This window comes from Takifugu rubripes, chromosome 18, assembly GCF_901000725.2.
Source record: "Takifugu rubripes chromosome 18, fTakRub1.2, whole genome shotgun sequence".
NCBI classification, from domain to species: domain Eukaryota; kingdom Metazoa; phylum Chordata; class Actinopteri; order Tetraodontiformes; family Tetraodontidae; genus Takifugu; species Takifugu rubripes.
This window is the reverse complement of record NC_042302.1, coordinates 2,546,508-2,571,776: the sequence shown is the minus strand read 5'-3', so window position 1 is coordinate 2,571,776 and position 25,269 is coordinate 2,546,508. Positions and strand designations below refer to the sequence as shown.

At 46.6% G+C, this 25,269-nt stretch overlaps 1 protein-coding gene across 6 annotated transcripts in view; it reads left to right on the top strand.

Annotated features, from left to right (window-relative positions):
• Window positions 1-3,153: 3,153 nt before the first annotated feature.
• The window catches only part of plxnb2a.1 (plexin b2a, tandem duplicate 1), a 79,300-nt gene continuing 57,184 nt past the window's right edge, over window positions 3,154-25,269 (top strand). For 4 of the 6 annotated variants that reach the window (XM_029825854.1, XM_029825852.1, XM_029825849.1 and 1 more), the window contains exon 1: window positions 3,154-3,625. The gene's annotated coding sequence lies outside the window, so the exon portion shown is untranslated. Of the gene's footprint in view, window positions 3,626-10,045; window positions 10,127-25,269 lie in introns of all 6 variants that reach the window. The other 2 variants (XM_029825850.1, XM_029825853.1) reach the window with 1 other exon arrangement.

Below are 25,269 nucleotides of genomic sequence, written 5' to 3'. Positions count from 1 at the left end.
TGGAGAAGTGGAGTGTGTGTGTGTGTCTGTGCATATGTATGTATGTATGTGTATATATAAAAAAAAATTCTCTTCCTCGCCCTCCTGGGCGGTGCCTCCTTCCTTCAGACTCGGGTCCTCTACCAGAGGCCTGGGAGGCTGAGGGTTATGAACAGGATCTTAGCTGTTCCTAGGACTGCGCTCTTCTGGACAGAGATCTCTGATGTGGTTCCTGGTATCTGCTGGAGCCATCTACTCAGGTTGGGTGTTACCTTTTCCAGCCACTGGAAGATTTTCTTGATATCAGCCACTTCCTCAATTCATCGGTGGTACATTCCATGCATGGGCTTGTCCTTCCACGATAGCCCCTCAGGTTCCTCCTCCTTGGTGGGCTTTTGTTGCCTGAGGCATTCACTCAGCAGCCGGTCAGTGGGGGCCATCGTCTTGATGTACTCTCGGAGGCTTGTTGTTTCCTCCTGGACAGTAGTTCGGACACTTACTAGTCCTCGGCCCCCTACCTTATGCCAGCAGGATATCTGATTACTGGCAGTAGATGTTAATGGCCTGGATCTTATTCAGGACCTGCCTTAACCTCTATAGGTATTTAGCTGTGGCTGACCTCCTAGCTGCCTCCTCATGGTTACCATTTGCCTGCAGGATCCCCAGGAATTTGTAACTGTCCTGCACATCTGTGATGTTCCCTTCATGACTGATTGACTCCTATCAGCTTTTGATCTCATTAAGAAATGTGGTGGTTTGTTTGTCTTCAGTGTTCCTGCATGCAGGTTGACCTCATCACCTTCGCTCCACCCCAAAGTGAATTCAATGTTTGATTGCACCTCTGTAGAATCCCGAGGTATTGTGAGCGTGTGGTGTTCTGGAAAATGTTCGGATCTGGAACACCAATACAGGTCTGTGGATGTGAATAATTACCCACCGTCGTGCAGCTGAGGTCATTTATTTTGACGCTCGCCTGCATCCATAATCCAAACAGTTGAAATAAGCACACCCACGAATCCCAACACGGACGAGCTGGCTCAGTTCTGCCGCTCTCGCCAGTTTAGCTTAAATAAATACGCTGTTTATTCAGTAGCTGATCCTTTTCAGGGATGTTCTGGCTCATGAAGGTTGCTAAGCTGATGAGTTGTGCTCATCAACATTCTGTTCTTCCTCAACAGCGAGAACGGCAGTGAGCAGGAATGTGTTATCCACGGAGGGCTGAGCAGCGGTATGCCGTCGGACGCATGTGGCGAGGCCAAAGGTCGCGGGTCAATGTCGGGCTTTGAGCGTGGGCCGACGGGTTTAATGCTGCCGGCGCGCTGGAGAGATCAAAGACATCGGAAGAGATGGAGAACTTCAAAGGGAGGAAAAGCTAATGGGATGTTGCGGTGATGCCGTCCCCGGCTGTCCTCGCCATCACACGGGGTTGTTGTGACCTCCGCACGAGAGCGACATGCGGGAGACAAACAAAGTCTGTTTTTCTGCCCCCAGAGAACATTGACAGTGGCAGGTAAAATATGCTGAAATCTTTGGCTGTCAACCAAGTTCCTTCAGCAAACAGAGGTTGTGATTTCAAAGAAAAACCATATTAACAGTGCTTTTCATTACAACTACGACCAAAGTGAACAAAGAACATGTTGGGCAATCCATGACAGCTCATGGCTGTCATCTGTGTTTTTTTACATCAATGATAGCAGAGGTTGTCCAAATAAAGAATCTGTGTCACAACCTTGAAAAGAACTGCAAAATCATGTCCACCCACGTGATCAGGTAAAGTCCCCGAGTATTGGCGTTTGAGGTTTAGACCCGTGACCTCTGACCTGTCGAGGACTCACCAGGCGACTCTCAATCACTGTAAATTGTCCAAGCACAGCAGCGCCGACTGAAACGTTCAGGAGAGTTATGACACAAAAGTTTGGTTCCTGAACGCTCCAGTGTCATGGATTATTTCTCAGACACATTCTCCAGCAACAAAGCCTCCATTGTGAACCGATCAAGCTCTCGAATTAGCAGCAGGGGCGACTGCACGCTTAACTGGCTCTGACAGGACCAACGCTGTCCCAGACCTCTGAGTTCCACTCCCACTGCGTCCATTTGAGACGTCTGGAGAGGAAAAATAGAGGGTAAAAATGGGAAAATAAAAAAATAAATCTGATCTGTTGGGGGGTCTTTAATCTGTTTAAACAGATGGTTTTAATCTAAAATGAGGATTAGGCTCAGGCACAACATCTGTCAGGAAACACGGCTGGAGTTGATTTTTGTTCCTGAACTGAAATCAGTTTTATTGATCGCTCTCATATTAATTCTCATTGAATTTAAACGATTGTCAGGGAAAGTTAAGTTTGTTGCCCTTCAGTTTGAACCCACAGGGGGTGATTAACATCCCAAAATCAAGTTAGAAAAATACTGAGGGAAATCCTGATAATGCAGCTTTTCAAAATAAAACTTCCACATGCCGATTCTTTTTTTTTAAATATATATTTCTTTTTCTAATTTTTATAGATTTTCTCCATATTTTTTTGTTTGCGTTTATTGATCATCATGCACTCCCACAGCACAGAACAATTTTACTGTTTTCTACAGCCCACACTGTATACAATAATCTGTAAATTCCGTCAGTGACTCAATTAAGTTAATAGTGAAATGATTCTGTTGTGATACATTTAGAATTTAATTTTGAATACTACTTTTAAGCCTCTGCTTTTGCTTACTAATAAAAACACTGCACTTCCCCCTTTTTAATTTCGGTTTTTGACCAAATTTATGTTTCTATATTACACAATACTTAAGTCTAATTTTATTTGTTTCCATGGCAGTGCTTTGTAGCTTCGTTGCATCCGTCGATAATGAAGAAAGAAACTCAAGCGGTATGTTAAATGTAATGATGAAATTGGCTGAGTTACACCTAAAAATACGACTAATCTTTAAGGTCATTTTTCAGAATACTGACTTTAGCCTGCCAATATTTATTCTGTTGCATTCTGTAAAATGGTAGCAGTGATTTAATCAAACGTTTCTTCCTCTTTACTTTCACAGTTATCCATAAACGTCCTCGTTTCTCATATGGCTGCGCAATTTTAGTCTTCTCGACCAGGCAGGAAGACCATGCTTTTCTTTTGAAAGTCCAACAGCCATATTTCCGTGCTAAACTAACTAACTCTGGCTAACTTTACACACTTGTAAAAGCCCCAAGAGGCAGCGGGGGTTTGGCACTGGATAAGGAGGAGGGAGAGGAGAAGGAGGAAGAGGAAGAGTGGAAGATTGGAAGATCGCGTCTCGTCTTGGTGTCGTGTCGTGGCAGCAGAGTTGCGGGTCCAAAGTCTTTTGCTGCGCGGGGCGCTGGAAGCTGGAAGCTGGAAGCTGGACGCTTTCCTGCCGAGTCGGCGCAGACTCCACCTGAGCCGGGTGGCGCCCGGGTCCTGGGCGTGGAGGAGCCGGAGAAAGCTGCTCTCGGACTTGATTGTGGGAATATTGCTGAACTTTCGCGGGGAGTGACGCAGCTCCGCCGCCGTTTGAAACTATCTTCGAGGCTCCGGGATGTAAATCTACAGACTTCTGAGCCGACTTTCGTTTTAATTTCCAACATTCTGACTTTTACGGACTAACAGCTTGAACGCGGCTGAGCCGCCGGAGGACGTTCACAGAGGTGAGGAAGGTTTGTCTTTCACTTCCCAACCGTGTCCGGACTGTTTTATTGTCCTAAAGTTCTTCCTCAACGCACCATTGCAACGTTTGTGGCAACAGCGCGACTTTAAGGAGGATTTTAAAGATCTTTCAGAAGCTCGTAATGACTTCGCCTTTTAGTTTCAGACGACGTCACACACCCCCACCTCCCCAAAAACAAACGATATTTTAACTTTTATAGCTGTATAACTTTTATAGCTGTAAAATGACCAAAGACGCTTAGTAATCTAGTTACAGTAGTTTCGGGAATGACCTAGAATAACCTCGAGAAAGAGGCCGATATTCCGTGTCCTACCTGTACAAGTGTGGCGACCAGGTGTGTGAATTTAACCTGAGGTGACGTCAGTACAGATTTGTACCGGCACCAATGGGTCGTATCTAGTGGTTCCAGTGGTTTTACACCGCTGGGCCGTGCTAGTTTGGTTTAATCTGGATTTCTTTTCAGTCTGGAATGATCCTCTGCGCGTTTGGGACTCCTGGAATGTCTGGGGGCTTAAAGACTCCCAAGAACATCTGGAGCCTGACAGAGAGTGGGCTGGTTCCGTGGAGCGGGAGGGGTACTGTTTCCATAATATGCTCCAGACTGGGGCCGACTCATACCAGTACCACAACTTGAAATATCAGCACTTACAGCCGTAATTTTTTTTATTGACTGGCCCCATTAAATCCTCACCCTTCCCGAGCAGGGCAACAGGAAGTTAGAGATGGATGTGGAGCCTCTGCTGGAGTGTCAGTTAAATGCCCCTAATTCAATGTGCTGTAGGAGAAACATGGTTTTGATGGCAGTATTGATCAGAAGTGCTTAAACCATGACGCTGATGACCGCGGTTTGTCACGGCTCCGGCTCCAAAGGTCAGTATAACAAATGAACATGCATCCTTGAACGCACCGCGCTGGCTCCCACCTCCCTGTGTGTGTGTCGCTGTGTATGATGGAAAGGTAACTGCACAGGGTGGCTGCAAACGGATGAGCGTGACCTCCGCGGTGCACTTTGAGCCCTCATCATCACTACAGCCGCATTACACTCTGCTCAGACCTGCATCGCCTGACCTGAAAGGAGCTTTTCACCACCAAATCCCACTAGCACGTGCAGGCTGGGCTTCTACTTTCACTTTGACTGATGAAATGCTCATCGTTGTTGTAATATGCTCTGGAGACTCAGCTCAGGCGGCACCAGGTCATTCTAAAAAGGGCCCCTCAGACTTTCTTTGGTTGGCTCCACACGCCTGCAGACACACAACAGTGTAAACACCGGCTCCTCTATTGGGGAACAAGTGTGTTCTTCTGGTAAGAGTGTGTGACCGCTGTGTTTTACTGCCCCGGGATTAATGTACATGATTTTAAATCGGCTCCTCGCTTAGGAACAGAGTGTGAGTGTGAACTGTGTGTGAAATGAATAAAATAGAATCTCTGATTTGAGATGTATTTGACAGTTTGGGATGTTTCTAGCTTGATAAACATGTTTGATGGTTTAGCATTTATTTCCTTACACCAAATGAAAAGATTGATATGGTCATGCTACAAGAGTTGACGTTGTCCCTTGTTTCAGTGTGTAGCTGGGAGTTAGCCCCCCGTGCGTTACCTCTAAGCCAACCAGCGCCGCCCGCAGAGCTATAAAACTCCTGATCCCTGATTGGAATCTCATGAATCAACACTAGTTGTTGTCGCTCACGTTAAGCCACAGAGCCCATCAATATGTCATTTTCTCCATCAGAGGAATGTTTCTGTTGCTAAACTTGCAACCCTCCAGGTCCTGTGCACTTCCAATAACCTGTTTGAGTGGAATGTTGGCTGGTTCTAGTTTACTGCCAACGTCACGTGGCGCCCTGCGAAACATTGCGATAAAGTTAAGCTAAATTGCTTCCCCGTTTCCTCAGCCTGTTTGTTTTATTAGCATTAGCTCCTCCATTAGCTGCCTGTCGACATCGCCGAGAGTTAATCATGTTCGAGATTGTCAAACAGACTTGAGGATACGTCCTCTCGCTCCCCGTGAGGGTCTCCGAGGTCACAGATGCGTTTGCTCCCATTCAGCTGCATATTTATCACGTTCTGGAGTGTGTGTGTTTGAGCTGACGTGACTTGACACGCCCCCTGTGTGTATTTGCACGCGGGTCTATGTTTACCAATGAAATAACCACCTTCGCGTTGCGTCTAATGTTTTGAATGTGACTTGAAGCCAAAACATTAACGCTTTGTTTTCATAGTTTACATATTTCCATTTAAAAGACGCTTGATGTAGCTTTACTCTGAGGATAAACAGGAAAACAACACTGTAAATCAGGCTGACACAATAGGTGTGTGAGATCAGCTGCCACCGCCTCTTTCAATGACATTCCATTCCTCGCGGAGCTCTCGTCTGATTGGACGCTCTGGATCCATCATCACACCCAGATTGTGTAAACGGCAGAACAGGAAGTTGTCCAGAACGTGGGCTCCCCGAGGGACGGTAACAATAAACACTTGTGTTTGGTCAGGATCTGACGTTCTGGGGACAAATTCAGACCTCCGAAGAAGTTCGAAAGAAGCCAAAACTGGTTAATGATGAGCGGCAGAACCGCGTTAAAAGGCTTCCTTTAGAAATCGGCCATCATTACTGTTGTTGTGAGAAGATCTTCAGATACAGGGACAGAAGGGCCGGCCGATCAGCTGCCCGTCTCACCCCCGAGGCTGAGCGAGGGAAGCCTGTTTCCAGCCTTCGCCGTTGCCTCGTGTGCCCGTCACAGCCGGCTGTTTCCTGTTTGACCAGCTGGTAATTTGTTGGTCTCATTAAGCGGCTGCGGTCAGGGAGGCAAAGCTGTAATTCAAGACGTCTGTCGGACTGATTTACTGACCTGTGCCGCCGTCCTTAACTCCAGCCTCGCCGCTGACGACACTGTTAGCAATTTAATATCTGCTCTCCAGCACTGTAGTCCACCTCAGCAGCCAATAATAATAAATACCTGCGTAGACTTTGAGAGTGCCCTTCCAACAGTGCTCTATGAAAGCACCTTTGGGATAACGATACGTCGCTAATGTGGCACGCCGCTGAAGATAAAATTCAAGAAAATCCGTTAAATTGGCTACTTTTGGTGGAGGAATTTATACGACCATTAGAGAGTTCTGACACGTAAATGCTACTTCAAAAGGCGTCCACGTTGCGAAACTTTGAAGAGAACAGGAAGTCTTCCTCAATAATTTTGTTTTTTTCCTAAAGATTTGCCTCCTGCTGGCAGGTTCCAGTTTAGCACACCTTGCTTCCCGCTCTAGCCGCCAATTTTCCGAAAGATCTTTCCGGTTGAATTTGGAATGAAATAAACTTTTAGATGCTGAAAACTCAGATAGAAAATCAGAACTTGCTTGAATCTGGGGGTGATTGAATTTCGAGGGATGTCGCTGCTGTGATTATAAAGCCTTTAAAATAAGTAACCCAAGTGGTCGACTGAGAGGAATATACAGTATATTTAAATTCTCCGGAGGAACGTCTGACAGCAAAACCTTCCGGGTAGGCACACCAAAACCAATTTCCCCGCGTAGCTGAAATGTAAACAGTCGGTATTCCAAGATGTCCTTTTGATGCAGAAGTGACATTTTGAATCTTCTCTTCCCTCCCACACTGTCATCCTGCAGAAGAACTCCCACATCACGTCAGATTACATTGTCTTGCTGATGGAACAATTTGCAAGTCGGTTTTGTCAGCATCGCTCTGGCAAAAACTCCCCAGAGCACAATGTCTGCGGGCCATCTAGCGCCATTTATTTCACCCCTGATGCCCTTTAACTTTATCGCCATGACGACAGATACGCACGCTCTGTCTGGCTTTATGACGGTGGATATTTCTTTGCTGAACGAGGAGTGGGGGGGCCCATTCGGAAGGGTCTTCTCTGCTAATTCAGGGTCCCGTCAGTCAGAATGTTGGAGGCGTCGCCTTCTGTCTTTATGGAACTAATAAAACAGCCGCCGGTGCCTGCGAAAGAATCGAAAGCATGAAAAGGTGGGCAGAGACAAAAAAAAAGGGGTGGTGGAGGAGAGAGACGTCGCTCGGCTGTCTAATGATTCTCTTCTAAATTCTCTCTTTCTATTTAATTTCATACAAAGCCTTTAATTACTCGCTGTCGAGGTCTTTGTGTGAACACGACTGAAGGGACTGAAGGTTCATTATATAGAGACGGGGGTACTCGAGTGTTCCTCACACTGAGCTGCAGCGCTGGGGTTCTTTTCACGAGGTGGAGAACAAGTCGATGATCTTCAGGGACTTGGCCAGTTTCAAATGTTAGAGCTACAACTTCAAATCCTCTTGGACACATGACTTCTGCATCGATGAAATCAGTAAAAAAGGAGATTTTTTTAGCTCTTGGCTCCTGAGTGTGAGCCCGGACTTCCACCTTGTGGTTCGTCTCGCTGTCTGTCCTCCTGTTTTGGGGATTTTCTGTCTGTTTTTAAAAGCCAAAGGCCACCTGAAGGTATTTTAATTGGAGACTGATGGGGTATGAGGTTAGAAAGGGTGTTCCAGTTCTCTGTGAGGACCCCTTGATCCAAGGAGTAGAGACCACTGATGTGATGGTGGAGCGTAGACACAAAGGACATAAATGGAATCAAGCGGAATTATTGGTTTTCACAGTAGCAGCACTCATATTTTTTTTATAACATATTAAATCTTATAATAACAATGAGATAATGCATCTGCAGCTATTATTAGCTACACCAATGGCAAATCCACTGCCGATATCACCAGAACCGTGGCAGCTCTCGCTACTGACGCCCACATGTTGACTGTCTGGGTAAGGACAATGGTGGTGTCCCGCTTCCCAGGAAAAGGGGAAAAGGTATTCCGCCTTAACTACCTGAAGTCAAAACAGGAAGTGCCTGCTGCTGCGATTTGCTCTGATGTTCCCAACATGCCATTTGGTTCCAGTAGCTGTGGACCAGCATTGCTGAGGCCTCTCCTCGAAATTTGACAGGTTAAAATAGTGTCATACAACCAAAAATGGCCGTTTGATTTTGTCTTTGTCCTGTTTTGGTCCCTGTTATTGAAATGGATGGAGGCCAAGTACCTGTAATGCAGCACCCAGCTGCTGCTAAGCAAGAAAGTTGTTTCCTATCGTGTTTGCTAACCTTCTCACAGTCTTAAGTTCTACTTTGGTTCTTTAAAACTGTATAAATCCAGCGTTCTGGCGCCTGTCAGGGCTCTGTCGCAATCCAGCACCTGATGAAAAATGAGGTCGGCTGCCGTTGATGATGATGATGATGATATTGCATCACTGCGCCGCGGCCGACGGAGGCTTGAATAAAAGCAGAGGCAGCTCATTCATCACCGGCTGGGGGACATGTTTGTACCTGCAGGATGGTTTAAATGCAGTTAAAACCTAATAATAAGACGTGGTTTCATTTCAAGTCAGGTTTTCATAAGCAGCTATAATTAGAGCTATTTTTCAAGCAAGGTTTGAAGATTAGCGCCTCTCTCTTTTTAATCTTTCTAAATTGAAAGCAGTTGGATTTTTGGGTTGTTATTGCAACAAAAGTGTTGCATTCGGGTGTCTTATTGGGGGGAGTTTTAAAATTGGATTTTTATTTTGAAAGTCTGAATAGTTGGTGATAAATTAAACCGTTTCAAAGGGTTTTGTTTTTGTGGAACAGAGAAATGAGGAAAAATGCTTATATTTGAAATAAAAATAAAGGCTAAATCATCAAATTTGGCCGTGGGACTTTCCACTGTCGCTGATTCCATCCACGCCGCCGACAACGTTGTAGCTCGGACAGAAACGTTCCTCTGTGCTGAAACGTGGTCTTGACTCAGAGGTCAAGACTCTGTCAGGTTTCACACACCGCTCAGTTGTGGGTGTGTGCTGTAATTAAAACACTGTCGTCTACGGGAAACGGCTTTCACTCCCACAGCGGCCGCCATGCCGACAGTTTGTCAGGAACTGTAAGGACTTGATGGTCCTGCTAGCCTAACCTGGCTAAATTACAACTAATTAGTTCAAGTTTCCTTCTGTTTGGGGCAGGTAAATATAGACAACGCCTATCAAGTTAAAAGTGCACAAAAACCACACGCACGGCTATAAATACTTAATAACTGAGATGGTGTCACCTATAGTGCACATATTAGCTTAGGTCATTTTCACTAGCTTAGCATCCTGTCAGCTCTTTAATGTTGCTGCTTCTTCACAGGTTAACGGCTGCCAGTGACATTAATGATGTTATTGTTATGCTAATTTCTGTGTTTTGTGAACTGCCCCACCAAAGTCAGGTGCACTCTTTCCGCTGAGTTTAAACAATAAATTAAAACGAGGTCGTAATTGCAGATGCAAATTCCAGAAATGTAAAGCGCTTAGTTAGCTTAACAAATGCTGCGTCGCTGCCTTTGCATTGGTGTCATGTTGCTTCTTGTGGTGTTTTGCTGCAGCTCCGAGCGTCTGGCCGCCTCTCGCCGAACGTTCCCGCTTGAGTTGATATCGCCGCCATTAGGGGACCGAACGATCACGAGGTAGATCAGGGTCGAGGTGGAATCACCGTTCCACCGCCGAAGGTCTCGCTAATGTTTGTCAAGTGCTTTTTATTCAGCTGCAGGAGGCGAGCAACACACACTCCCACACACAGAGAAACTCACACACACACTCACGCACTCACACACTCACTCTCACACTCTAATCAGTGGGAGCCAGCACTTTCCACTGGATGTGGCACATTTTTACCCATGAATAAACCAGTTTAACAGACTTGCTGCTGCTGTTGACACACTACCGCAAGGTGTGTGTGTGTGGGATGGGGGGGCTAACACCATTAACCTGCTGGGTTAGCATCTGTTCGGCTGTGTGCGAGTGGTTTTCTCCTCCCTGCGTCCCTGCTACTTCCTTTGTTCTTTGCTCTAAAACCTTGATGATGTCATTTTCACCCTCAAAGCTCTTTTTCTTCAGTTGGGGGTCCAGCTTAAGTGGCTACCACCTGAAACAGTCAGCTAGATTAGTGCTGAGTGCACAGAAAGGGCATGTATTTGAGGCGTGACACAGCCCTGCATCACCGGCCTCACTGCTGACGTTCCTATAGTGGTTCCATCAGTATGAGAACATTTGTAGGTGGTCTTATTTTAATGTTGTTGTTTCTCACGATGTTCCGTGACCCCAGAGGACCTCTGATGTCAGACTTGGGACGCCGTCACGGAACAGGGAGGAGAAACGAGGGCGGTTTTCCTGTCTTAAATGAGCTTCTGTTTGTTAGGGCCAGTCTGACCACAGACCAGGATCTGCACCGGACCTCTAGTCAACACAGAGGCCTCCAGCAGGTCTAGATGGATGTATTTCCTCCTGCAGACGAGTCCGAGTTCCTCAGAGGAGCGTCGGAGCAGATGCAGCACTGGGCCTGTTGGAGGTTCTCATTAGAAAGTTGTTCTTTGACCCCACACACAGATTAGTGGCAGCAAACTGGAGTCACATGAGCACCAGCTCCCTCCCTCTCTCTCTCCCTCTGTCTCTGTCTGTCTGTCTCCCTCCCTCTCTTTCTCTCTCCCTCTCTCTCTCCCTCCCTCTCTCTCTCTCTCTGCCTCTGTCTCTCTCTGCCTCCCTCTCTCTGCCTCTGTCAGTCTGTCTCTCTCTCTCTCTGCCTCAGTCTCTCTCTCTGTCTCTCCCTCCCTCCCTCTCTCTCTCTCTCTCTCTCCCTCCCTCTCTGCCTCTGTCTCTCTCTCCCTCCCTCCCTCTCTCTCTCTCTGTCCCTCCCTCCCTCTCTCCCTCCCTCCCTCTCTCCCTCTCTGCCTCTGTCTCCCTACCCTACTTCCTGTTTGGGGGTCTCCTACCTGTTGGACTCTTCATGCTTTGGCCTCCTCTTTCTTCTGTTCTTTCTCTCACTTCAGCCTTTAACTGAGAATCACGTGAGGGTTTTCACTTGGCTCAAATACAATTTAAACACATTTTCTTTTTGATTTGATGGGAAATCCGTGTTTATCCTGGATTTCTACATACACTTACTGGATCGTTTTCATTTAAAGGGGAGTAGAAAATCACTACCAACTAGCATATGATAAATAAATGTAGATGAATTATGATATTTATTTGAGCACATATGAGCTCGTAAAATCCTCCACTCAGGACCCAGAACCAGAAGTTCTGCTGTCCCGTTAGTCTTTTTCTTGTCATGCAAAGCAGACAAGTCAACAACGTTACACACACGCCCACCCTGAGCTCTGTTATTAGTCGCATAGAATCATTGGCTTGGTTTTACCATTTTTAAACAGTCTTTTTTCCACTGGGCAAACATCAGCCGCACATCTGGGTTCAGTCAAACAGCAGCAACCTGAAAAGCTTCAGATGGAGCTTCACGTGCGGGACACCGCCGAAAGTCTCTTGAGAGGACACATTCTTGGAACGTGCACAGCAAAGGTGCATGGATGGCCAGCAGGTCAGCTAGTGCTCACGCTGTTGATATTTCTGGTGTTTTATTCCTGGTTTGTTTATCTGGAGATGATGTTGTTTCCTGCTGTGATTCCTCTGATAAGTGAGCATTTCCTGGAGTCCTCCGTCTCCTCCTCCTCCTCTTCTCCCTCGCTCTTTTCTGCCGTGTCATATTTAATTTTGTGTGTTTGATGCTCCAGTTATCTGCTGATTGTTCATGGTATCACTTTTGTCATCCATAAAAACATCTCCTCCCATTTTTACCTCATTAAAATCCTCCTTTTGTTTTTGTTCAGTTGATTCCTCTCATCTCTCTCCGCTTTTTGTCTTTACTGCATTCCTTTCGTTGCTCTAATCTGGCAGCCTTCTGATTGTTTTTTTAAGGGTCTGTGAACTTTCCCCCTTTGTCCTCGCCATCATGCCATCCCCCCCCCCTCCCTCCCAGTCGGAGGTAGAGCTTTTCCCAACTCTTCACATTGAGCTTTACAGTTCTGAAGCACTGGTTGGTGCGTTGTTTCACCTCCTCTCATGACCTCGCCTGTCCGGTCGGGGCGTGACATTTCGCCGTTTAGCAGAGGGAGAACGAGCCCGTGTTTACATATGGAGGCTGCACGTGGAGGTCACGTCAGCGTTGGCCAACAGGGATCAGAGGTCGCTCAGTAGAATTCGGGTCCACGGGTCTGTTGAACTCTGAGGAAACTGTGAAAGGTTCCACCTAATCATTAAACCGGTTATATTTTCAGACGTTCCCCACTAAAGATTACGGAATTTAGTCCAGCAGTAAAGCGCCTTCACTCCAGCGTGGGCCAGTTTGTGTCAGCGTCGCTGCGTTTAGCGTCGTTTGAAGCTAACGGCCGCGACGATGATCAGAGGAACGCGTTTGTGGCGGCGGGGTCGTGTAAACGGTGCCGGGTTCAAGGTCCCGTGAATGTTAGGGCCTTTGAAATGCTAATGCAGGCGAGTGATCAACGACGCCGGACGGCTGTAGATGAGGACCCAGCATGTGCGACACCACAGGAAGCAGACGAGGCTGCATCTCATTAACGCGTGTGTGTGTGTGGAGGAGAGCGCTGCCAAACAGGAGGACATCAATGCCGACAACAAAGACACACACTCCCGCTTCAGGGTTATTTGTGAAGGACGCAGACGCACGTGTGCGCACACACACGCCGCAGCTCGCCGTCTGTGGGTGAATCTGTCTCCTGTCAGCGTGACGTCCAACAGACCTTCAGCGTGTCACAGAAAAACTGTTTTCCTGCCTTCAACACGCAGAAATCTCTGAGGAGCACCTCAGAGGTTAAACTCTGGCTCCTTAGACTTTAGTTGAACTCTATTTCGGATGCAGTTATGCAGCACAGGTGCATGATGGGTATTTAAGTTTATCTACAGATAGATTTTTACTGATATCTTCAGCTTAAACCTGAACTCTCTCTCTTAGCTTAGCATCAACACTTCCATAAGCTGCTAAGAGCTCCTAAATTGTGCTTTTCCCCCCATTTTCCATTTCCTTGTTAAGAGGTTTTTTGCTAGGTTAGCTCAACGTGACCTCAGGTTCACGTTGAACATTTGGAGCTTAATGTTGCACAGCAACTATGATAAATATCTTTTTCTGTCGAGCTCAAATATTGACAGTCTGCAGCTTTGTCACATGAAGAAAATTCCCACGTCGTTCCAGTTCCGGTTTGGATTATCTCCGCAGACACCGGCTGTGATAGATGTCCAAACGCCTCCCGCTTTTTCAATCTGATATTTGATGCGCACCCGGCTGCCTTTAATGCCAACATTTGAAGCAAACAGATCAGAGCCGTCATGGAGGGAAATGTCGCGGAGAGAAAAGGGAGATTTGAGGGCAAATGGAAGGCGTGACCAAAGCAAAGAGAGCAGATAAGAGGAGAAGCAGACGGGGTCAGAGAGGAGTTAGGAAAATGTTTGATAAGAAGACTGGACGCCTGATACCGAGGTGTTTTTTGTTCAGATGGAATTACTATTAAAAAATATCACTTTCATGCTCACGGAAATGAAGTGTTAGCTGTTATTCATGATGACTTTATTGGGTGGATCTGAGATCAGAATTTTATTCGAACCAGATGAAGCTTGAACAGTTTTGACAATTGAACCAGAGGCCAGTTTGGGTTCTGCTCTCAAAAAGTAAATAAGAGCCAGAGGTGGAAGCTGAAGCAGGCTAGCAACAGAGTTGTTCAGGACACGAATCCATTTACTTGTCCCGTCTTCTCGGGTCTGAAGATGAAAATGAGATGGCGCAAAGACAAAAAAATAAGTTCATTTATTAAAACGGTGTGCGTGTTTGGCGATTTAGCCGTGCGAAGGTGTCTTTCTCGAGCCGTCCCCATTTCAGTCCTACCTGCACCTCATCTATCACTGGGTTGCTGATGCCGAGGTTCTGGCTGGGCCAGGATATAGAACCCTCCATAGTGTACTTATTGAACCTGAAACTTAGTTAACACACACACACACACACACGCGTGCGCACAAAAGCACACTGTGGCTAGTTCCAACTCGAGTGTTATCTGCAGACCCACAATCAGTGGTTATCTCTCTCTCTCTCTCTCTGTCTCTGTCTCTCTCTCTCTGTCTCTCTCTCTCTGTCTCTCTCTCTCTACCTCTCTCTCTCCCTCTCCCTCCTTGGTTATTTTGTCTGTGAGTCTCTCGCCTGTGGGTGCCGCTGACAGATGAGGCATTGATAAAACGATTAGAAGATGTGTTGCCTGTCAGCCACACAGGGACAATTGATAGAGGATTAACACAACCAGAAAAGCTGAAATGTCATTTGAGGAATCACCAGAATGCAATCATTCAAAGTCCTTGGTTGCACGTTGAAAGGGTAGAGGCAATGGGAAACATCTGGTTACTGCAGTAATTATCATGCGCGATCATTTAATGAGATTCATGATGGTACTTTAGTGGAGTATGGCTATGGTTTTTCAGCAACATTAGCTTTTAGCTGCTGTAGCTGTTGCAGATGCTAGCTTATTCCGAGGGACACGGATGAACACTGTATGTGTTGCTGAAGATAACAAGTACTTTGTCAGTCATGTCATTTTTTTTTTTTGTCAGAAAATTTGAGGGAGATTAAGAATGTTGGAAAGTTGTTAGCTAGCGAGTTGTGGGTAATATTAGGTTACGGTAGAGTGAAGTAGCTGGCAGACATTGGCCAGTTTTCCCGCACATTAGCCAGCTGTCAACATTTCTAATCCAATGTTGTTGATCTGGAAACGTTTCGAGGAGACATCCAGCCCGGTTATGTGACGTAGTCGTCAAGAGAACGTGATGGATGTGACCGATCATCGTCGGCAGTTGTTTCTGTTCCCGTTTTAGTTGCAACCGTCAGCCCACAGATCTTCACACCATGAAAGTAAAAGTTTCCCACTGCTGCCGTATTATTGTGATTTGTCACAAACTTCCTGCTGAGGTGAGAACGCGACAAACACCTCTAAATTCATTTTTAGCTGTTTTTAAAACGGCTCTCTGCTGCAGACAAATATTGAAGTCAGTGTAAATCACACTTTCTATGGTGGATTTTCAGTCTCAGAAAGCAGCTGCTGTCCTGAATGAAAGCATTCCCTTAATCTATCAGCCACTAAGTGTGTTATTGCCTCTTTTGTTATTGGGATTAATCCATTTATCTTTAAATGTCTTCACTGCGCAGACAAAATAAGGCCCAAAGCTGCCAACGACGGGCGGAAATATCAAAGGAAATTTGTTTTCTCAGACTGAAAGAGGAGAAAAAGCTGATGTTAATTTTTGTCTTTAAATTATTAAAACCTTTCAAGAGCTGATTCCTCACTCATCCCCTCTGGCGAACAGCAAGACTTGAGCTGGAGATGTGGATTTCCCGTCTCCACGCTGAACATTCCCGCATGGATCTGCAGGTGGGAAAGACATTTCTATATATGGTCTCCAACGTTCTGACCTGCTGAGGAAACAGATGTTATATAACATCTAAAGGAGGAAAAATCCCAAAAGGAATCCCGCCTGAGCTGGATTCTGCATTCCTGAAACCTCAGATCCGGTTTGAACTGTGGTGGCGTTTAAGATCTCAGCTGACGGCTCTCACCTCTCGGCGTGCGAGTACGATTCCCGGCGGCGTCCCTGCTCCTCGCTGTAGCGGCGCACGTTTCCGTCTGTCAGGGTGACGCTCCGAGCGACGAGACGCCCTCCTCGGGTGGTCGACGTGCCGGGGAAGTGAGTTCTGACGCCTTGTTTTGAGTTTTGATGGCTTAAACTGGGACCAGGAGGAAGCGTTTGGCACAGATTAGCGTGTCAGCTGTCAGATACGCTTCTGTCTCCATGTTTTTCTGCTTCCCTCTTTTGTGAAACCTTTTTTTTTTTTTTTCCAAATTCAGATGAGGAACAAACCATTTTTAAAAAGAACGAAAAAGAACTCCCCGTTTCGGCTCATCAGTCATTTTCAGGAAGAAACGCTGGTTGTTTTTATTGCTTCTGCACTTAAAGTGATCTTAAACTTCCCTCTTCAGGTGTTATTAATAAACGCTGTGGTTCAGCGCAACCACATCTGTAGTTTCCTCCACAGCAAACATCCGATTAATCCTGGCAGCTCTTTCTGATGCTCTGAACTGGAATCCCCATTAACCTTGATGCTGAGTCGCCAAATTCCCATTAACCTCCGGAAGGAATTGTTTGGAGAATTCCCATTAACCTCCAGCGTTTGTCGTTTATCAACAAAGAGGCCTTAGACGTGCTTTCTGCTTTATTTAGAATATTTCTATTCCTCTTATTACTGCAGAATTGATCAAATTGGGGTTTTCCGGACTAAGCAGCCATAACAGGAACCACAGTTGTCCGTATTTACCGTATTTTCTGGACTATATGTCGCTCCGGAGTTTAAGTCGCACTAGCCAAAAAATGCATAATAAAGAAGAAAAATAGATATATAAGTCGCACTGGACTATAAGTTGCATTTTGGGGGAAAATTTATTTGATAAAATCCGAGACCAAGAACATACATTTCATCTTGAAAGGCAATTAGCATGGATTAGCAATAGCGTTACAGTATGCTAACGTATCAAATTCAGCTACATGACCCACAATAAACTGAGTACGTGTCTGCTTTGTTAACGTAACATATTAACAGTTATTCACTGTAGCATAAAGAACATCCGCGGAAGTTTACCAAACAATCAAGTCCAACTCCATAGACGAAGCACCGCTTCTTCTTCTGCGTCGCTAAAGGAACTCGTTCCTCAGGTACACGCGCCTAGAGCGCCCTCTGGTGGTTGTCAGTGTGAAAATAACGTACATGTGAAATTCTGTAATTATGTATTTATTTAACATATAATTCGCTCCGGAGTACAAGTTGCACCCCCTGACAAACTATGAAAAAAGTGCGACTTATAGTCCGGAAAATACGGCACTCAGATTTTATGTGGCTTTAAAAACCACCCTGAGATCAGTTGTGCGAGTTTTGAAGGTTAGTTTATAGGTTACATGATTCCAATCTTTGAATTGCTTTTCTTGTGATTTGATTGAGCTGCTTCCGACCGCGAGCTAACATCACTGTCGCCAACATTTCAGCTAGCGCCGTGTGTGTTTTAGCATGTTTGGCTGGAAGCAGGTTTGCTGGCATGGAGACACCACCCAGTGTTTCTGCATGAGACGCTTTCAGAAGTGGCTTGGAATGAACGCCGTCGTCTCGTGTCTTCGCGGTAGCATCCAGGCGGCGAATCGTGCGTGAGCTTCTGTGAAAGCGGTGTCAGGAACAGATGTGAGCGATTCAAGCTCCGCTGGCATCTTGCAGCACATCTGCTGTGGCCCGTCGTCTGCTCCAAGCTCTCCGAAGCTCTGCAGTCCTGCATCCTGCCCTGAAACCTCAGATCTGATCCATCCGGCTCCTCTGAGGCCAAATTTATGACCTCAGCAGTTTCTCTGAAGTCCAGTGTGGTTTTGTTCCAACGACTTGAAATTGAGAGCGTTAAACTCTCAAGAATGTGATCTCACACGGACCGAGTAATGGTCCCGTCGCAGCTATTGATCAGCGCAGCAGATATATTGTGGTCATTTTTCTGCCATGAGGGCCAGTGGAGCTAAAACCTCTTATATTTAATGTGTCTTTCTGTCTCTCTGTCCTCCATCCTGAAGACACAGCCAAAAGGTCAAGTCAAGCACTGAAACTCCTTAAAGGAAATTTTCCTTTCAAGAAAATGTAGAGCCTTTCTTTTTGTTTTAAACTCTAAACTTTAGAGTAAAGTTTTAGCGAGCTAGCGCGCTGCGACCGCTGGTCCGGTTTGTCTGTTACCGCGGTGCAAATGGGTGTGCAAGTGACGCGCATTAAATCAAGGTTATTAACATTAATTCTGCTTTTCCCTCATCGGTGCATTATGCCATCATTAGCACTTCTTTGGCGACAAAAGAAAAAGTCAGCCCAGCATCGGAATTTGGGTTCACATAAAAAAGAAATCCCCCCGCGCAGGTAGCAGGTTGGCAACTCCAGAGATGGATTTAAAAAAATCGCGATAGCTGTGACTCTCGCAGCAGCCTAATGAGCGTCTGAAGTGCTGGAGGAAAGACGAGGTCGTTGAGTCGGAGAGGATTTAATAAAGGCGCCAGCAGACGAGCTGGGAGAGATGAAGAGCGGGCAGGTAGAACTTTGTTTCACCTCCTGAACCTCATTATGGAAATGCGCATTTCTGATTGCTGTGCTGCATTTATATTTGTCCCTGCTCACAGGTGGGTGTGTGTGTGTGCGTGTGTGTGTGTGTGTGTGTGTGCACAGAACTGCAGTTTCCTGCCTCTGATGTAAACTTGATGTCAGAATGTTGGAGATTGTTGAGAATAAATGAGTTCTACAGACGCAGGAAACCTTTTCACGTCCAATGATCCCCGTTTGGCTTCTTCCTGCACATAAATACAGTTCATATGCTAATTTAGCCAACTTATTTAGCACTAAATAAAGGTTTTTACTTTCTTACGCTATGGCTAAAGCTAGAACCAACGTGCTGACTTCTTTTATCACAACCCACTGACTATTTTGGGGTGTCAACACATAGTGTTATGGAGTCAAAAACACTCTTATTGACATCTTGAAAAGAAACCAATGCCTTTCTTTCTCTCCTTCGGACCGTCTCCCTCAGCTAACCCCCCCCCCCCCCATCCCCCACCACCACCACCTTTTTAGTAGTCAGGCAGGTCATTGTCAGGCATCAGGTTCGTGACCTCTGATAAGCTATCGGTGGCGGGTCCAACGCGCGTCTTTGTAAACATCAGCTCCTGAGCGGCGTCAACAGGTCAAAGGTCAGAACTGCTGACAGACCTTCGATTTTTCCGCACTGGACAGAACGCTGATTAACGCCTTAGAGGTCGATTTTGAGGTTTGAGTGAGGATTTATCTGGCGGTCAGGTTTCGTTCTCTGCTATTCTTTTACATTTATTATTAAGTTTCAAAGCTTCTTTTTTTTTTTTTTTTTCTTCTGCACTCACGTGCACGTCAACTATTGAAGTGAGGTTTTTTTCTCCCATTTCTTTATATCTGTGACACAACAAGGGTCAAAAATGAGCTTTGGTCTGTTTTTTTCCCCCCTTTGTAGAATGCAGAGTGGTTGATTTAAAGGCATCACTCTTTTTCTTTCTTTTTTACATCCTTTGTTTGCCTTGCTTTCATTTTTTCTTCCTTTCTTTCCTGGACTGTTGTTTCTGGATGGGAGCCGCCGCCCTCGCACTGTCCTGCAGTACAGAACATGGGAAAAGGGAAAGACCCTGTGGTCCCCGAGGAATACAGCACGGCTCTGGAATGACGAGGAACGTCTTAATTAAGAACAGACTGAAACGCTGCAAAAGAAAAATGTACTGTGTGTTCTTCCCCTTTATCCCTTTGCCTTTGCATATCACACAGCTGCTTTTCATTCCGGTTTAAAGGTCCTGGCCGTAGGATGATGTAGCCCATCCTCAAAATGAACAGATTAGCCTCTCGTTTCTTCTGTGGGTGGGACAACTCAACAGAGGGAATGAGTCCAAGACTGGAGCTGTAGGTCAGTGCTAACGTTAGCGAGCCGTGCTCTCCAATCGAGACCCTACAGATGTTCCTGTTGTGTTTCTATTGTCAGGATTGATGCTGTAGCTCCTAACCTGGTCTGCTTGATTCCAGCCTTTTGTTTATTGTTTTCTGTCCAAGGATTATGGGATTTGCTCTCGTCTCCCCAGACCTGCTGATGGCTGAAGCAGAGTCAGAAGCCGTGAATTCTGCACATGATGAAACGCGTTGCTGCGTTTGATGACAATTCTCATTCATGCGTCTCGTATATGAAAGAGATTGTCTCTGGTAGAGCTCCGAGCATCTCGTGGGGCATGACTCGGGCAGCCTTTGCTTTTTGGTCTCGCATTAAGACAGAAAGTCTGCGCTTGCAAATTGGCACGCGGCCGTTAGCCCGTGGCTAACGCGGAGGAGCCTCCTCAGCGGCATGTTGATCCGCTTTCTTTTTCATCGGGGAGTTCTTGCGCCAGTTTCTCATTGATCTGAAGTGATCTGCTCAGTGGAAGCTAATCACACCGGGCCCCTTATTGATTTTCAGCTCTCGAGTCTGTTTCATAAGAGTTCAGCAAGACTTTTGAAGAACTTCTCCATTGATCCATCTGTCGCCAGTAGATCCCAGAGCACGCCGCTAACAGGCATAGACGCAGTAATGTTTGCTAATAGTTTGATTTCTCTGTTTACACGGGGGAGCGGGGTTTAGCTGCAGCGCAGAGCTAAAATAAACATCCAGAAGATATGAATCGGCTCCCACTCGCGGACTTCCCACAGAGTCGGCTGGTTTGTTTGTCCTGATGTCAAGCTGGAAGACGAATCAACATAACTTTAAAAAATTAATGTAGCCTGATTAGGCACACTGTTTTGTTTGCCAGGGCCCTTGAGAATGGTAACTGCAGAACACACATGATAAAAAAGGAATACTTGGCACCAGCATGCTGCCAAATGCTAGCATGTTAGCTTTTGTAGTCACAAACAGTTTTGTGTGGGTCGAATAAATCAAAAGCAAGAGTTATAATTAGACTGGGGTTTAGTATCTCCTTCAGGAATGTTGTGGCTTCTGCACTTCCTCCATGTTTGGAGTGAAATCCAGCCTAAGTGGCTCAGCTTGTCTGTTTTAATGGTTTCAGCTGACTTTTCTCCGCTAATCTAAAGTTCACTGTTGGGTGAACTGAGGGCTGATTTACTCCTCCTGATCTCGTAGGACACTTTACTCAGAGGTTTTTAAAGTGGTCTACACGGGGCCGTGTCTGCCAGACACGGAGGTTCCTTTCATAAAGAGGGTTGGGCTTTCTTTTCTGGGTTTTCTCTCCAGTTCTATTGTGAGGAGAAAAGCTGAAAATGATCACTGCTGTAAAATCAAAAATCATCTGGACTATTTTGGTCATTTAAAGTAGAACAAACATTGTGTGTGCAGCTCTAGTACCTTCAGAGGAAATATTCTGATGTGAAGTCTGGTGGGGAGGGGGGGTAGTGGTGGCCCCTGGTTCTGTACGTCCATGCGGTGATTACATCCTGGACCCTGATACAATCTTGTGTCTGCTCTTCTCCCGTGGTTTCTGCTCTCCAGCTGTTGTTGAAACCCTAAAAAAACCCCACCAGCCACAGTGAACATAAACCTCAGCAGCATATTTCAGGGCGTGCTGAGTTTACAGGATGTAAAGGGACACTTTACCACAAAATCAACGTCTGGCTTCGTATAGTTTATGCTTCTATTGTTCCGTCGCAAAATGTGTTTATTTGTCTGTCAACGAGATTACACAAAAGCTGCGAACTGGACTATAATTTCACAGACTCGCTGCCGAACCTTTTCATCCCAAACTCTTTAAAGTCTGTTTCCACTCATCTTCTTATCCAGGCAGCGGGGGGGGGGGGGGGGGGGGGAGCAGAGTCAGTTGGGAAGCCCCGACCTTCTGCCCTTCAACTTCCTTCCGTCTTCTGGGAGGCACAAGGGACGTTGTCCAGAGTCTCTATTGCAGCCCAGGACATCAGGGAGCCTGACCGGTACTCGGCATTAACCCCAGATTGGTTGATTCCCACTTGTGTCCATGACTGGATCTGAAGTTGCAATTTGTTAGCTTTAGTGTTAACATGCAAAGCTAGCACTGCTAAGTGTTGCTCTGTGAAACAAATATCATGTCAACAGCTGGCATGAGCTGAGCAACCCTGAAAAACACACGCATTGTGTGTGTGTGTGTGTGTGTGTGTGTGTGTGTGTGTGTGTGTGTGTGTGTGTGTGTGTGTGTGTGTGTGTGTGTGTGTGTGTGTGTGTGTGTGTGTGTGTGTGTGTGTGTGTGTGGGAGAGGGTGAGAGAGAACCGGGTTGAGCTTCAAAGACTCATCATAAAACGCTGGATCTTAATCGGATGCTGCTCAGACTCCACTCTGTAATTACGTCCCAACCGATTGCCGTCTACCTCCTCTTGTAAGAGAAGCGCGAGCGTGCACATGCACATATGCACGCTCGCATGGTGGGCGGAGGGTGGTGGTCTTTTGTGTGCAGCCATCTCTTCGGGGAGGTTTAAGCTGCATGTAAGATCACATTAACATTATGTTGAGGATATCTGTGTGTGTGTGTGTGTGTGTGTGCGCGCGCACGATGCTGGTTTGATATGTACGCCACATGTTTGTTTGTTTGTCTGTGTGTGTGTGTGTGTCTTTGCAGCTTATCTTCTTCACGCTTTTCTCACCAACTTTCTTTGGTCTCAATTGGATGTGAAAGGAAATCCCGTGTCTGCAGGGCTTCACTGCAGGCAAAGACCTGTGTGTGTGTGTGTGTGTGTGTGTGTGTGTGTGTGTGTGTGTGTGTGTGTGTGTGTGTGTGTGTGTGTGTGTGTGTGTGTGTGTGTGTGTGTGTGTGTGTGTGTGTGTGTGTGTGTGTGTGTGTGTGTGTGTGTGTGTGTGCGCGTGTCACAGTGGATTAACCACACAGTTAGAGCAGTAACACTGAGTCTGAGAGTCCAACAGCATGAACCTCAAGGAGGAGTGGTGGAAAATAAACTTTGTAAACCCCAATTAATCCTCAAACTTATGAGCGCCTCTCCTGTCATATTTGTCCTTAATGTGCTGAGGATTGTTGATTCCTTAGAAAATGTGAGGAACCTAAAAAAATGAAGGCTTTTGTGCTCAGTAAAGCAGATTATTGTTTTTGCGTTTCAGCTTTATCTCTGTCAGAAGCTGATGTTCTGCAACAGGAAGACAATAAACGTGACACGTCTGTGGAGCCGTGTAGTATTAAGACTCCAGCACAGACAGCGTGTTCCAGTCTGGAGAAGAGACGAGAAAATGAGCAGTTTAGGGTGAAGGTTTTGTGGATCGATGCTGGGATGCAGCGGCGTTATTGCTTGGTGAGCTGATGTCCTCATGGTGGATTCAAATGATTCACAGTTGGGAGCATATTGGAAACATTGGACCTATTTTGGGTGCCATGACGACAGAATCAGTCATCTTTGTGGTGATTAACGCTTGACCAGACCTGAGGAATCACTGATAGATTAGACTTCCTGTCTGCTCTTCACCTCCTCCCTGCTCTTCACCTCCTCTCTGCTCTTCACCTCCTCTCTGCTCTTCACCTCCTCTGCTCTTCACCTCCTCTGCTCTTCTCCTCCTCCCTGCTCTTCACCTCCTCCCTGCTCTTCACCTCCTCCCTGCTCTTCACCTCCTCTCTGCTCTTCACCTCCTCTGCTCTTCTCCTCCTCCCTGCTCTTCACCTCCTCCCTGCTCTTCACCTCCTCCCTGCTCTTCACCTCCTCTCTGCTCTTCACCTCCTCTGCTCTTCACCTCCTCTGCTCTTTACCTCCTCTGCTCTTCACCTCCTCCCTGCTCTTCACCTCCTCCCTGCTCTTCACCTCCTCCCTGCTCTTCACCTCCTCTCTGCTCTTCACCTCCTCTCTGCTCTTCACCTCCTCTGCTCTTTACCTCCTCTGCTCTTCTCCTCCTCCCTGCTCTTCACCTCCTCCCTGCTCTTCACCTCCTCCCTGCTCTTCACCTCCTCTCTGCTCTTCACCTCCTCCCTGCTCTTCACCTCCTCCCTGCTCTTCACCTCCTCTCTGCTCTTCTCCTCCTCTCTGCTCTCTGGCATTTGTTAGATAAGAAGCAGCAAGCTAGTGATTTAAAGCCCTCTCCTGTGTGTGTGTTGGGTGTGTGTGTGTGGGTGTGTGTTGGGTGTGTGTGTGTTGGGTGTGTGCTGGATGTGTGTGTGTTGGGTGTGTGCTGGATGTTTGTGTGTTGGGTGTGTGCTGGATGTGTGTGTGTTGGGTGTGTGCTGGATGTGTGTGTGTTGGGTGTGTGCTGGATGTTTGTGTGTTGGGTGTGTGCTGGATGTGTGTGTGTGTGTGTGTGTGTGTGAGTGCTGGATGTGTGTGTGTGTGTGTGTGTGTGTGTGCTGGATGTGTGTGTGTGTGCTGGATGTGTGTGTGAGTGCTGGATGTGTGTGTGTGTGTGTGTGTGTGTTGGGTGTGTGCTGGATGTGTGTGTGTTGGGTGTGTGCTGGATGTGTGTGTGTGTGTGTGTGTGTGTGTGTGCTGGATGTGTGCGTGAGTGCTGGATGTGTGTGTGTGTGAGTGCTGGATGTGCTGTATACCATCATGAAATACCCTCCCAGCCTAATCAGAACATTCACCACTGGTGATCCAGCTGTGGTGGGCTCCGTGCTTGTGGATGCGTCTGTGTGGGTGTGTGTGTGTTTACACTATATTCTCGTGTCATATCACACAGGTTCGGAGAAGGCAACACCCCTTGCGCTTCTCTTCTGTGTGTGTGTATAATGTTTCTTGGATGGCCGTTTCCACCTCTTTCTCTCTTTAGTTGTCACTCTCTCGTTCCCTTGGTGACGAGTCATCATATACGCCCATCGATTATTGACAGTAGGGGAATTCCAAGAACTTCTAATCTCAACATTAATAACTCACTCAGAATAATTCAACAGACAAAGCTGTCCATGCGCTGACCTTTGACCTTTGCGTGCTGTGACGTCACGGTGCACAGCCAGGGTACGCCTGTGCATCAGAAACAAACAACAGCAGGGAAGATGCAGCAGAGTGTGGGAAACGTTCAGACCATTTCAACATAAAGTCATGTATGCTAACGCTAGCGTAGAGAACAATAGAATACAGTTGAATGTTGCTTAACAGAAGCCAAAATCGGACCGGAAATCCACTTGTGTGGCTCCTGGGCCCGAGTGGAAGTCTGGAGGGAGTTCCCAAAGTCAGAAGAACGCTCACGGACGCAGCAGTGATTGGCAGACGGT